At 33.4% G+C, this 15,501-nt stretch overlaps 1 protein-coding gene across 5 annotated transcripts in view; it reads right to left on the reverse strand.

Moving 5' to 3' along the window:
- The window catches only part of LOC149085130 (3',5'-cyclic-AMP phosphodiesterase-like), a 342,555-nt gene that overhangs the window by 103,893 nt on the left and 223,161 nt on the right, over positions 1-15,501 (reverse strand). The window lies entirely within an intron of this gene.

The following is a 15,501-nucleotide window of genomic DNA, read 5'->3' on the forward strand; positions in this document are numbered from 1 at the left end:
TGCGAGCCGATCTCCTCATTAAAAAGTTTCGTCACAGAGAGCAACAGGCCAGAAACGGTAAAATCTTCAATAATTACACTTCACTCATAGTTAGACAAATTGATGGCAGATGGCAGCACTACAAGCATTACACAGAAACAAACTTAATGTCAGGTTCACAACACGGACACGCACATTCCAACATGTATTAACTCGTTAGAAGTTCCGCAGAGGAATGTGGGCGAAGCGTATGTATGTTTTCGTTAGAAGTACAAAAGCTTTTAAGATGGTGTGATGATTCGGTGGCATGGAAATTTCGAAACAATCGAAGTAAAACAGCATCATGTATGTCTCGGTTAACTCGTTCTTGGAAGTCATCCAGAACACTGCTCCCAGCTTCGAGTAGTACAGTGGTAAAGTGCTCGTCTACCACAATGAAAGCTACCACGAGGTCCACGGGTTCGATCCCAGGGAAGAACATAGATTACAAGTTCTTTCCTCCACTGAGCTCAAAGTGACCACCCATAGATGGCGTCTTCATTTCCAACCCAACTCGATCAGTAGTAAATTGCTTATGGCGATATGACAAGAGTTGGTGTGAGATAAAATAGTACACTGAACATCAATAGTGAACGTAAACCAAATAATAAATGTGATAATTTTATGGGAAGAATTGAGTTTCAGATGAAATCAAAATAATATAAGCATCCCTATTTGCTATTTGGCATCTTTTCTCAGCCACCACGTTGGGCATTTTGCCTGTTGGGGCGTTGTATTTGTATCACAAAAAAACCTCATTTTCAATAATTATTTGCAGATAAGTTAATGTATCTTCAATAGATGCAGCGTTATTAATCAATCACCATCTTCGAATAAGATGTTTAATTTTAGAACTTTCTGTATGCTGGTAAAAGGCATCATATCCATTTTCGACGATATTAGGATAACGCTGTTATTTTGCAGTACTTTCGTTACAGTACATGTAGTATAGGACACTAAGTCCTACTTCAATAAACAGCAGAGCTATTCGCTTTATAAAACAGGCGAGCAAAGACATACTGAAAAAATCTTTAACCGGCTCTCCTGTAAAATAATTTTTTGTGACATGATGCCCTTTACCTCCGGCATACCAATGTACAGTAGTACTTGGTTAAATCAAACCTGGTTAATTCGAATTTTGGATAATTCGAACTTTTACAAATTTCCCTTGAGTTTTCTATTTAGTTTAATGTTAAAATTTCTTGTTTAATTCGAGTTCTTTTCGAATCCTCCAGAGAATTCGAAGTTGAAGGAGAAAAAAACATGATTTTTTTGTATGAGGAAATTTAGTTTGGAAACATTCTACAGGAAGTCAGTTTTTGCTTTTCTCGACCAAATAGTTGAAATACCAATCTTTAAAGACAAATTAAAGGTTGAAAATTCTGTTTTTCTTTACACTTTCTTTTATAAATACAGTTCAAATATAAAAGCCACAACAGACAAAATGCTCAACGAGGTGGCTGAAAAAAGATGCCCATAAATATTAGGAATGCAAATGGGTATAAGTTAACACCAATTTCTCAACATTGTTCATCAGGAGTGCATCAAGAATGCGTACCACTATACATGGTGTTCCATCAAGACCGCTCAAACTCTACACAGCCATATTCCTCGCTGGGAATACATAAAAAATGTTCAAAGAACTGTACTCGTAGATACCCCCATAGTCTTCGAGAAAAATGCGGAAGAAAAAAAGTATAACGTCATATCCGACGCTATATCAAACGACGGCTTGACGTTATTCCACGGCGTGCACATGCATGCCTCGATATGCGCGGTGGACATTTTTAACATTTTCCTATGTAAACATATGCAAATATCGATGTTCATGTTTCCAATAAAGTTTTTTCCTTGCACCGGATATAACGTCATACTTTACTTTCGCATTTTTCTCGAAAACTATGGGTCGCACACGAACAGTTCTTTGGGCATTTTTTACATATTCCAAGCGAGGAATCTGACTGTGCAGAGTTTAGGCGGTCTTGATGGGACGCCCTGTATACCGATTATGTTGTTAAACCTATAAACCCAGGTGTACCATTCAAAACTTTTGTTATCGTTATTAAGAGTATGGAAAGTACGAATTATAATATGTTAATGAAAGTCTTTGATAAAAATAAGAATGATAAGCAAAATTTGGAAAATAGTTTCATAACGGAAGATCATGAATTGTTTCCGTAAATCAGGTTTTGAGCATGGTCAAAAAATTCTGTAGTGATGCTAGTTTCAGATCAATAGAATAATGTGGCAGATTGAAGCGCTTATTTCAGAAACCTCATAACTGACAAAAAGATTGAAATTGAGTTAATACTGGTTTCTTGAAGTTGATTGATTGACACTTTGTTTGGTGCAGAAACCCAAAACTGAAAAAAAAATTTTGCATCCCCCATTTTGTATACCTGAAGTATTCGTTTAGTGAAGAAACTCCTACACGGGACATCACTTAGAGGATTTCTGCACTAAAAACTTGTAACAGTAAATCTGAAAGGGGTCATTTCTGATTATTCTGCGCTTTGAAAATTTGTTTTGAGGCTTTGTAGTGACTCTTTTACGTTCTCTATTTTCAAAGTTTGAGAAAAGTGTCTAGGGAATCGCAATCAGACGAGGAAACCGAAGAAAAGGGGAAAAGTTGTCGTTAATCCAGGCACGTAATATAATATACAAATCACAAGTTTGGGGTAAAGAATATGCTATTTACAAAGGTAAGAATAATTACTCAGAAAACTCTTCCTGACAAAATCAATTGCAAATGTTCCGCAAAGTGTTTCAAAATTGGCACAGAAGAAGTTCTGAGTGAAATTTTGAATAATTTCTACTTAACGTGTGTGGAAAGCAAAAACATACAAGATAGGTATCTTTGTAAAGTACTTATCTCTGAAAAGTGGGGTGGCCTTGCTCTTGCAAGAAAACTATCAACTCTGACGAAACGTCTGAAAGGAGCATTCGAAAGGAATCCTCCCATTTAAAATATCTACGTGCGAACACTTTGTCTTCAGCCATGGTTCACCATAGGAAAAGTGAAAGCCGAGACGTTCATTAATGGCTTGACTACGTCAACATTTTCTTTGAGAAAAATTACCCGCCTTCCTGAACCACCAACTACTACAGTCTGCTTTTTCCTTACAATTTCATTGATTTTTTTGTATTGTGCACCTAGTGAAGTCAGAGCCCATAGAGCTTTCACACAGGCTTGTATTCTAAACAATAAATAATAATAATAAATAAATGATCTGCAAAAGTTTTCTGAATATACCACAGACTATGCTGAATTCTACAACATGATTTTGAGTCGGCCGGCATCTGAAGTTTAAATAAGAGAAGATTCTTACTATGCAGAATAGTGAAAGATATTACATATGATTATATTATTTCTGCAAAACAACTGTAATTGACCAAAATAAAATCCAATGATATTAAAAGGTCAACTTTGCTGATTTTTACCCCTTACTGAACTTATTAATATAATAAAAATGATAAAACAGTGCTGTAAATTTATTTTATTGCAGAAACCCCACAACTGCAGAGGCTGGAATTTTTTTAACCCCCCCCCCCCCGAACCTTAATGCATATATATCACGTTTACATTTTATGTATAGAACCATCCTTCACATTCAGGAAACGTTTTCGTAAAAAAATATCTGCTTTCAGTTAAGTTAGAAAGTTTTTCTTGAATATCTCAAAATTTGAAATTCTGCACTTTTAGGGTTTCTAAAATAAGCGCTTTAGTTACTATAATTATAAGTTATTAGAATTTACAAAACAGTTTCGTAACTGACGTAACATTTTAGTAATTGGTAATTGTTATCCTATGTGAATGTTGATGATGAAGTTGTAATTTGTAGTCATTTTACGGATTTAGGATAGGTCAAAGGGTAATTGGAATTTTGGATAATTCGAACTTTGTTCCAATGACTTTGGACTTCGAATTAATCAAGTTTGACTTTAATTCATATATGCAACGGCATATGTGAATACATACCTTATAATTGAAAAATGAGGCATGTCTGAGTATTTGAATTTTACTCACAGATCCAAAATTGAAGTCGAAAATAGATTTGGGGGGGGGGGGGCATAAAAAACTACTGAATTCACAAAACGGTACAAAATTAGCATAACAAATCATAACAAATTTCCCTTAGAAACATGTAGCTGCTACAGCATACTCTTCATGAAGTCAAATTCCTAGCTGCTAGATCTCTTATATTACATGATTTTAAGTATGGTCTCACCGTTGCCCATCGTGTATATCCATGAGGTCATCCAACGCCATACTAAGAACTTTTTTCACGCGTAATGGCCATGTTTTAACTGTGTTATTCTTACCATACGTTGGCTTTGCCACCTTTTTGCACAAATGTTATGCATTCACTTTAGATGTGTCATAATTGATTGCTGGAATAATTTTTTTTTACATTTAATTCGGAATAAAATTTTGGAGTTATTTGTATACCAGTGTATTTTTCATGTTCCAGTGTATGATTATGTTATTATATTGATTATATTATATTTGTATTATATTTTTTCATAATTACTGGTTTCTTATTCCTCTTTTTTGGGTTGCTGTATTTTTGATATAGTTTAGATATATATTCGACATCCATATTTTTTTATGGGCATTTTTTTTCAGCTACCTCGTTGGGCATTTTGTCTGTTGTGGCCTTTGTATTTGTATTTGTACTTGTCTGATTAGCAACGAATTATTAATATGAATTCTATGTTTTATTGATGAAAACCATTGCAATTTATATTCATTTTGCTTCAAACTTTTAAAAATAAGTTTCCTCAATAAGGGAAAGGGTTTTAAAATTAATGAACCTAAACGATGAACGTAAACGATATATTGTATCAAAATAATAACTCATAAATATTTGGACAGATGCATACATCATTAGAGTCGTACAGCATTTTTTCACTCGAATAAGTTTAACAGAAAGCAAACAATACCAATCTGCATTTTTCGAATGGTAATAATTCCTGGGTATAGAAATATATCACATATGCAGAATACATTTTTCATAAAAAAATTGTTTTAGGAGGATTATTTATTATTACATTCGCTTTTCAATTTCCCAGAGAATTGTATTTAAAATTCAGGAAAAACACCTTATATCGATTCTTTATGCGAACCTCATAAGGCATCGTAATAAGTAACTTGGTTGTTTTGAATTGGAGATACTCCATTCTTAAAGATTAATAAGGAGATTTCTACTTTCACTTTTCAACAAAATAACCCAGTGTTGAGTTCTTACGAGGATTGGAAGAAACTCGGTTTTTTTTTTTTAAGATTACCAGTTCAAAGTGAAAACCCTTTTTAAGAGAAAGGCCATTTCCGTTCGGACAAAAAATTGAAAACAGAGTATCAGCAATGAACTTCATTGAAAAATTAAGATTTTTGTGGATAGCCCCGAATATTCTCTAAACCGCATCCGAGAATTGCTTCAAAACAAAAGCTTCCGTAGTTTGATGACGGAGAGCTGTTGGAAGATGTGCAAGAAAATGAAGCCCACTTATGAGTTCTCGAAAACTTGCCGACAGAAATCATCTGCAATTAAATGAAAGACAACTGAAAAAAAAAAAAAATCTAAAAGAACGTTTAAATCACGTCGCATTCACACGTGCTCACATTTTTCCGGACCAAAATGAGAAACATCAAATATCTAATTCTTTGTCGAAATTATTTTCTGTTTTATTTTCTACGGGAAAAAGCAGAATAGTGGAAATTGGCAAGCGAAGAACTCTTTTTTGATATTTTTCCTTGCCAGAAACGAATTTTCTAGGAAATCTTTGTTGTATACAGTACATTTACGTATATTGTTTGTTGAAAATTTTTCCGTTTTATTTGTGGACTGTCTTTTTTGAAACGCATCCATCATTTGCTTGTGAAAAAGGTGTAAGAGGGAGAGAGAAAAAACTAGGATTTCTAAAACGCCTGAGAGAAAAGTTCAATGTATTTTTTCGAATCATTTCGCATGTACATTGTAGGTTTTTTTTTGTTTCTTTTCTTTTTTTGCATATTTAAAAATATATTTTTCGAACATTCTTTTCTCAATGTTCAAAAAGTAAACAGCCTTTCATTGCAGCTGTCATATCTGCAGATGTTTATCTCTGGACACGAAACGATAAGATGGTGATGATATTTATTTTTCTCAAAAGAAAAAGAAAAAAGAACTGCGTATTTCTCAAGTTTAAGAACGTTTATCTGGCGTTTAAACAAATTGGTTTATTAAATTATACTGCGAATATACTTTACCATCGACAATGCTTCAAAACCTACGTACACACCGCAATGTTTATTATTATTAACACGTGTTGCGAAAAAATGATGTTGGCAAACAGATAAGTTTAACCATTCTCTTTAAACCACAGCGAAAATGATGAAGGAAAACTGGAAACCACAAAACCATTAAAAAAAAACAAGAAAGAGAAAACCTAGCATATTTTTCTGTAGCAAAAGTCAACGACGCAGGAAACAACAGCATAAATTTATCTTCGAAGCATAATAATCTCCTGTTGAGTTGTTCTCATAAATAAAGGGGAAACACGCTTATACGGATTTATAACGCATTTATTCTTTTCATAAAATAAGCCAGCCTAAAATAAGATTTGTTAATGCATATACCTATTCCTCTTTTCTTTCAATCAATCACGAAATTATTGAATTACCATCCATTATTTAGTGAGAGAAAAATAATTTTTCCCGGATAAAGAGGCGAACTCTCTCTCTTGAGAGCAATATTCCCAATGTTACAACAAAGAAAACGTATTCATGCAGGATACTAATAATATAGAGTAATTTGCAACGAGTAATAATTACGAATAATAAAACTAGACAAAATGAACAAGTCAGTGAAGAATAGCTAAATAACTTCCTCAATCTGAGACTAACAATCAATAATAAAACATAATGAGTTTTCTAAATAATGTGGTGATCACACGATGGTCCATAACATAAAGCAATTTCCCCTTTTAGATTTTTCTTATTTGGTGAAGTGTCCTTGGATAATTATTACTTTGTCTCTTAATATAACTATCTATTTTTTGTTATATAATATATTGTTTTTTCTTTCTCGAATTTTCCTTTACTGCTGTTTCTTTATCTTAAAAATAACAACATCCATCAACAAGTGACTGAACAAAACGTAGGAAGAACATGTTCAGAGCGGAAATTTTTTTTATGACATTGTACCTTCCGCGTAAATTGCACAAACTGGATAAGGAAATTAAATTCCGTGAAAAGAAAATGATGTCTTATATTTTCTTATACATATTCTCTTGAACAGATCCACAATCCATTTTCGAAAAAAAATTAAATAACAAGTTTCGGCGGGGGAAAAATGTATTAAATTCCGAAATTTTGGTAGAAAATGTGTTTTACTGCCCTGCGATGTCCGTAAGGCTATGAGAAAATAGTAAAAAAATGACATTTTTTATGTAATTCTACACTTTCAAGACTTATTCTATTGTTTTTATTTTGAAACTTTGTGTGGGCGTTAAAAATAAGATAGAAATATTTTTTCTTGATACATATTTCGTTTCCCCTTTTTTCGCTACAAATACGTTTTTCTGATGTCTGGGTAAACTGAGTATAGAACCGCTTGTAACTATTGCTGATTTATGTGAAAAGACAACAAATATTCTTTGAAATAATGTTCAGAACATCGGAAAAATTGTGTGTGAACCGGTTCATTGTTTCTTTATAGATTTTTTTATTGCAATAGTTTGGAAGTGTATTTTTTAACGTCACCATGGGGTTGATGTTATCGAAACTATCACGTAAAATTTAACTGACATGAATTTCATGTTTCGATATAGTTTTTGATTTTAAGGCGGCTAGAGCTGTTGAAGGGAAGTATTGTTGAATTACACTGAGTTGTAAGATATAATATAAAAATGCTAAAAAAAATTAAACACCATAGATTACGGTACATAAATTTTTACGAAGTTTTAAGACTCATGAATATATCATATCATGTAATCAATGGATGTTGAACGTAATGTTTGAAGTATTGTCATCTTACACAGTATAGTGGTAGACATACGAATTCGTAAAAAGTTGAAGCATTGTCGGTGCGCATTTTAGTGGCACATTTTTTCGTGACCAAGATAAAATGTTTGTGTTATATGAAGAGCCATTTTGTTCAGAATCCGTATCAGTATACAATGATCGACGAACCACATCTGACCTGAACTTTTAAGGTGCGAAGATGCGGAATAAAAGGGAGACGTTAGTGATAGTCGCTCTTTTATTCCGCAAAACTGAACACAATGTCCGAAATTCGGACATTGGCCGGGTCAATATTTAACGAAATTGTCCAATTCGCGAAGTGGCCGACCCCGTCGCGAATTGGCTAATTTCGGGCTTTGGCAGCAACATACACGTTGAATTTCATCTATTATCAAGTTATTGGATTGTGATAAATTAGAGCTTCGTAAAGTCTTTCAAATTTTTATCGACCGAGTCGCATGTAGTATTGGTCATTTTTTTTTATCACTATCGACATTCAATATTATTTGCATTGCTTGGAAAACAACTCTTTGAGCGTGTAATGGTTAACGACATCAGTTCCTTTTAGAATTTTTGAAATAACGACACACGTGCCAAAGTCGATTAATTTCGTCACTCGAAACCAAAACAAGGAAAGCCACCAAAAGAAAAACTGTAAATCTCATGGGAGTTTTCATTCACTTGCATGTGACGCAGCGTATATTTGTTCTTTGATTCTTTGACCTTTGAACGCGTTTCTACGTTCTATCTTAGTTGATGTCGTTATCTGTTGCCAGCATTTAGTAATTGCTGTTGATTGGTAAGATAACGGTTATTGGGACAACGGAAAACACCAAAAAAAAAAAGTCTGAAGATTACGAGACATAAACACTGACTAAATTTGACTTTAAGACATAGTATATAATTTAAGAAGTTATAATGGTAGTTTTGGAATAAAGTAAATAAGAGACACAGAAATACTTGTATCATATTCATTCTTTTTTCTTATCTACTGAGGGAGTTTGAGTTTTACCGTTGAACCACAATAACACTATAATTATATGATCTAGATTATAAGTTCGTAGATAAACGCTAACGACAGCTTTTATATGGCCAAGATTTTCCGATTTTTGACTCTGTGACTTGCTAGCCATATTCCAAAGAACTTTCTTAATTAATATGAGAAATATTCTTTTATTTACGATGATTATGATAGGAATTTTTTTTAAACAGTCTATAATCTTGAAACTTATGAACACAGTTTCTTAGAAGCAGCAAGAATTCCGCGCCCTCAGATTTGTATACTAATATATTGGGGGTGGGTGGATGGACTTCTTGAGCCTTAAAATACACTTACAGAAAGTTCACGTTAATTATTAACGATTTATGCGATACTGGCAGGGCATAGATATTTTTATCACTAGATTTTCCTTAGTTATTTCAACGAGAAAAGTTTTCTTTCAAAATTTTAGACAGTGTTGGGTAAACAACTGTAAATTTTTGTAATTAACAAAACCTGGCTGGAATTTTAATGAGACATTTTTTTTTCTTAATGAATCCTTTAAAATGAGTGCCATCAGCTTATATTATGGGAAACCTGAATGTGAATGGTGCTTGCTTGTCATTTTATTACAATTTAAAAATTGAAGAGCTATTAACAAGATTAATCCGATTCTCTTTAATGAAAAAAAATTTCTCATACAAAATAGATATTTATTCAACATAATAATATTTCATTACTGTTTTTAGTCAATTTTTCTTGTTTTAAAACATGTTTCGAAAACTTGAAAATAACCTTATTTACTGACTATAAGACGACCGCCCGGTTTTGGTGAGTTCATTTTTGCAAAAGTACTGTAATGACCATTAGCAGAAGTTTTATATGTTATGATAAAAGTTTCTTGACTAAAAACATAACAAGGGGCCGTTCAAGTATTACGTCATCATCGATGGGGGGGGGGGGAAGAGGGTTTCCGATTTGCTGACTTTTGATGACAAGGGGGGGGGGTTTGGATAATGCTTACGTCATCAACCATCCTTTATGAAAATATGAAACATTTTTAATAGAATCTTACTCGGTGCACCGAAAACGAGAAAAACCTTTCGATAGTTTGTGGGCACTTGAAGTAACAACCCCCCCCCCCATTGATAAGTGCCCTACAGAGCCACTTTAAAGATCTCTAAATATTTCGCGGATCCACAAGTGATCTGGAAATGTGCCCGGGCCGCTTAAGTGCTCTGGAACTGTGCCACGTATCACTCAAGTGATCCGTAATTATATGCCACGGATCACTTGAATAATCTGAGAATGTGACGCGGGTAACTTGAGTGATGTAGAACCGCACTGGGGGCCACTTAAATGCTCTGAAACTACGTCACATGTCACTCAAGGGATCTCTAAATGTGTCACGGATCGCTTAAGTGTTCTGGAACCGTGTCCCGGGTCATTTAAGTGATCTGAAAATGTGCCACGGGCCGCTTAAATGTTCTGGAATTGGCTTTAGGAGGGCAGGTCGCATCAGATAACCCCCCCGAGGCCATATTTGGTCCGAGGGCCAAAGGCCTTTATGCGATTTATCATTGTACGGCTTAGAGGGTAGGTCGCAATGAATTTATTAAAAATGAATTTTGAGTTCATAGCCTTCAAATAACATTGGAATTAACAGCGATTGATTATAATAACAAATAAAGGTATTTTGTTCCGAAATTTCAATTAAAAATATATATTTTTTGCATTAAAAAATAAATTTTTGATCGTGGGAGAGGGGCACAAGCCCCCCTTGCCCCCCCCCCCCCCCCCCGTGTACGTCTCTGATCCCACCAATATGCCTTAGGATTCGGAGGGCCAGAGCTGATGACGAAATTTTGCTGACGGGGGGGGGGGAAAGAGGGTCAGAATTTTGCTCACTTTTGCTGACAAGGGGGGGGGTTCAAAAATGGCTAAAAATTTGCTTACGTAATACTTGAACGACCCCCAAGCTATGATAATATCAGTTTGCAGTTTTAATGTAATGACTACGTACTAACTTGTAAATTTATTGAGGTTGCACACATTATGATAATTTTGAATTATCATAATGTGTGCAGCCTCATGTAAATTTTATCTACACATACGATTTAAATACCACTTTTTTACTACACTATGAATCTTCCCATACGGTTTTACGATTCCATCAAATTCCATCAAGAGCGTTCGAAACATTATAATCGAACATTTATTGAATCCTTTAATCATGGTTTCTAAGCTAATGAATTCACATGCTGTTTTAGATCATTAACATATCAATGATGGTTTTAAAAAACTAACTGCTGGTGGAAGGTAATGATCTCCGGCCGACAGCCACATAGTGTATTGCCTCCTCATAGGTGATTCTTTGCAAGATTATTTACGACTGCAGAGTTGGAATGTCATTTCACCAGGTACTAATACAAAATTCATGTTCGTTCTTTGTAATGATTGACGAACATCATCAGACTCGTAGGAATCTTTCCAAAAAATCAGAATATGTCACACATGATATAAGCAAGACGACCATTTGAATTTTGTGACAAAACTTTGAGGGAAAAATTGTCCTATAGTCAAGTTCACACAGTATTTACCACCATAGATTGCAATAAAGTTCCTCGGAGAAATTTTTACGTGGTGTATGTGCGGTTTAGTAATAGTACAAGCAATTGATGATAGTATAAGTAACTGTACACGTTGCATTACTTCAGTGGTTCTCAACTCCTTTCATGCTTCAAGTACTACTGGGAATGCGTAAGAGTCGCGTATTCCTAGAAATGCTCCAGAGACTTGGATTGGGTACTCCCAGAAATGCGTAGAATGCATTATTTTTGTAATTATAGAAAAAAAAACAACGAATACATCTTGAAATGCGTAGAAGGCTTGTGCATCCTTAAAAATGTATGGGAGGCTCGTTTGACACAAGAAATGACCGACATACTCAGTGAAATGCGTAGGAGAGATTTTTACCCAGAGAAATGCGTAGAAGGTGAGCGTACCCGTTTAAAATGCTCATGAGGCTCACTAAAAAATGATAGGTGAGCATATTCTTAGAAATGCGCATACTATACTGTATAGGAAGCCTACACATATACCCTTTGTAGGTCTATATTATGCAGTAACTAACATTTTGTACGCGTATTACATTAAGTGATGAAGATAGAATAGAAATCTCTATTAAATAGCTATCGTTGTGTCAAAAAAGCTTTTAACTGCCATTCATCATCTCCGTGTTCATTAAAATTAATTGCAAACAAAACATATGGACACTGCTTGAATTTCGCACCTCGTATTTCACCTCAATTGTACTATTTTTGCATAAAAATACTGCATAAGAGAGTTAAAAATGAACCTATTCCTACAAGATATAAAAAAAATAAAATTATAAAAGAAAAGAAAAACGCGTATTATCAATGCTCTGAATACTTTATAGTAGTATCTAAGCTTACTGGGACGTAAAATAAAATGAAAAATGTCAAGAGAATAAATAGAAAAAGTGCGATGGCAGCATGTCGATCAATGGCACTCATAGTAGAGCCTTTAATCCATGGAAACGACTTCTTTAAGCTTACCAAAAGACATCAAATACTATCACGCTTCTTCCTATTTCCTTTTTTCCTCTGAAATATATGCAGAACTTTTGAAGAAAGGGGAAAGAAACTGTTCTATAAGGACGTTTTTTCCGTAAAAACAAAGAAGTAAATACTGATATGTTATTATAACTTTAGTATTATTGTTCGATTATTCGTTATAATTTGTTTTGATTCATGAGGATTATACAGGGTGCATAGGTAGCAGGATGTATGGCATTTTACTGGCGAACCGTTCATGCTAGAGGCATACGTCCAATTAGAAAAAAATGTGCAAATAACGTGTACTACTCAGATATGTCATTCATGTTACAAGAGATTCTGTATAGTTATTAAAATAGAAATGTTAACGTTTTATGCGGACACCCTGTGCTCAAGAACCCAACAGTGGTTGCCCTGTAACTCCTGATGCCATCAAAAAAATTCCACCTTTTTTGAGTGCAATACTCATTGAGATATTCGAATTCTAAAAACGGGGGAAAGTTGGGAAAAACAGCTCTAAATGCGGAAAAACCGTTTTAACCGCATTCAACGTTGTTTTTTTTTCTGCCAAATTTCTATATCGGAGCATGATCGTAAGATGATACCCCGATATAACGATACAAGCATGTATGAATTATCATTAATAGTATATCATATAGTATGATTTATCATGTTTACCAAAGACGCGACGCTTAGGTATTATGCATAATCGACGGTAAAAGTGATTAATTTAATGAAATGAATTAGGAAAATTGATTAGGAAGATTAATTTTGGAAAAACAAGTTTATTAAATTTACCAACGACACTTGTGTACAATGCATAATCGCCGTTAAAAGTGATAAATTTAGGGAAATCTATCAAAGTTACCAAAATGCTCGGCAATTACGCATAATTACCTGATTACGCTGATTTACCACATTTACCGTAACATATAAATTGTTATTCAGAGCCTGTTCACTGTTATTCATACTATGCCAACAAATAAATTGCATATTTATAAAGGAGAATAAATGTGATGTGTAAGGTGTAAATAAAGAGAATTTCAAAACTAAGTCGGAAGAAAAAACTAAATTTCATTCTAAGATAGAATCAATTTGATCTCCCAGCGAGATTTTTACTTTTTTGTGCTTTATAATTTTTAGAAAATTAACTCTTTTTGCTTTTTTTAATTCTGAAAATGACAAAAGGGGCATTTTCACGTCAAAGTCATAAAAATCATTGTCGGTATTTATTGTGGGATTTACATTGCTTTAATCATTTAGAATTTAGAAATGAATACGAAAGCGGATATTACTTCAAAATCTTAGAAAAATGTGCTCAAAACCTATTTTATGTTTTTAGTAAACTTTTATAATCGTTTTAATTGAAATTTTAATTGGTCATAAGTACTGAATTAAAAAAAAAAAAAATTTTATACTTCTAATGAATGGATATTAGCGATGCTATGCACTCATTTCATCAGCATTTCAAAATTCATCTATAATGTGATAAATACCAGAAATCTCATATCCGCCATATCTCTTTTGTGCTTTAATTTTCCGAACATCAGTAAAAGGAAACAATAATTTAATTTTTCAGTTTTTGGCTACAATGTCCGCTGCTTACTGATCAAAATTGAAGATTTCTTGAATCAATGAAATATTTACTTTTGAAGCAAAAATCACTAATTACATGAAAGAATGAAAAAAAATCTAATAAAAATATCAAGTACATATTTTTAATATGAGCGTGTCTAGACAGTTTTAAATAAATTAAATTACTTTGATCGATAGTTCTGCCAGTAATACTTGATAATACCTTATGATATGTAATTTTAATTTAGTCTTAAGTTTTATTAAAATATTTTTTCCCTTCTAAATCATCAAAGATATCTTAAAAAGCCGGCTCCACTTTGAATATTGTGAATACGGTGATGAGTTTTCATACTTTGTTTAACTTTATTTTTGCTTTTTTTATTAAAGCCGTTTTATGCCAGAAAAATCTTTTAATTAACATTTCTCTCGTTTTCCTCGCTTTGTTATCTTTTATAATCCTTAAAATATAGTATTTTATATTTCTCAAAATTGAATTGAGCCATGTAATTTGTAATTGAAAAAAAAATGAAATTAATTATTTTCAAAATTATTTAAAATAGTCAACTGAATGTTTATATGGAGTTGCTTCACTTTTTTAAAACATCTACACCAATTTTTACAGCCGAAGATATAAAAAAACCGCCATTTGTTCAAAAAGTTCCCGACTCTAGTCTTATTTGCCGTGATATCCATTAAACACTGATGTCACCAGGTACCACTAGAGGTCATTTATGTCCCAAATATTTGAATTTTGTTTTTTGAATTCTATCACGAAGTACTGCCATTTGAACTTGTTAATTTTTTTGCGTCATTATTTTTTAATATGAGCAGAGATAGAGAAACGCCATCTTTTGTTTCAAAATAGAAAATTCCGAATTAAAAACTTGGGGACTACAATCTCCATAGGCTATACCTCTATCAACTCATGAGTTTTCAATTCCAAAATTTTTTTTTTCGCAACAAAATACTGTATATTGTATACAGGGTGTCCTGTAAATCTTAATTCGACCTTCATTTCCTCAACCGTTCATTGTAGAGGTATGGTTCTAATTTGAAAAATACTCAAAATGTGTTCAGCAATCACTCTGTACCTACTATCTCTAAACTGGTGGTTTAGAGAGCGAAATAACAGTGTGTCATAAAATAGATAAGCCTGAAATTTTTTACAGTCACCCTGTCCTCTAACTTCCAATTAAAAAGTCGTTACCCTGTCTCTCCTGAGGCCAACAAAAAAGTTCCACGTTTTCAAGTGCAGTATTCACTGAGATATTTGAATTCCGAAATCTGAGAAAAGTTGCAAAAGAACAGCATGAACTAAAGTACAACGCTTCTTTCCATCATTTATG

This window comes from Pholcus phalangioides, unplaced genomic scaffold (assembly GCF_987345545.1).
Source record: "Pholcus phalangioides strain wild (caught in Gottingen) unplaced genomic scaffold, Ppha-v1.0 ptg000007l_1, whole genome shotgun sequence".
Classification (NCBI taxonomy): Eukaryota; Metazoa; Arthropoda; class Arachnida; order Araneae; family Pholcidae; genus Pholcus; species Pholcus phalangioides.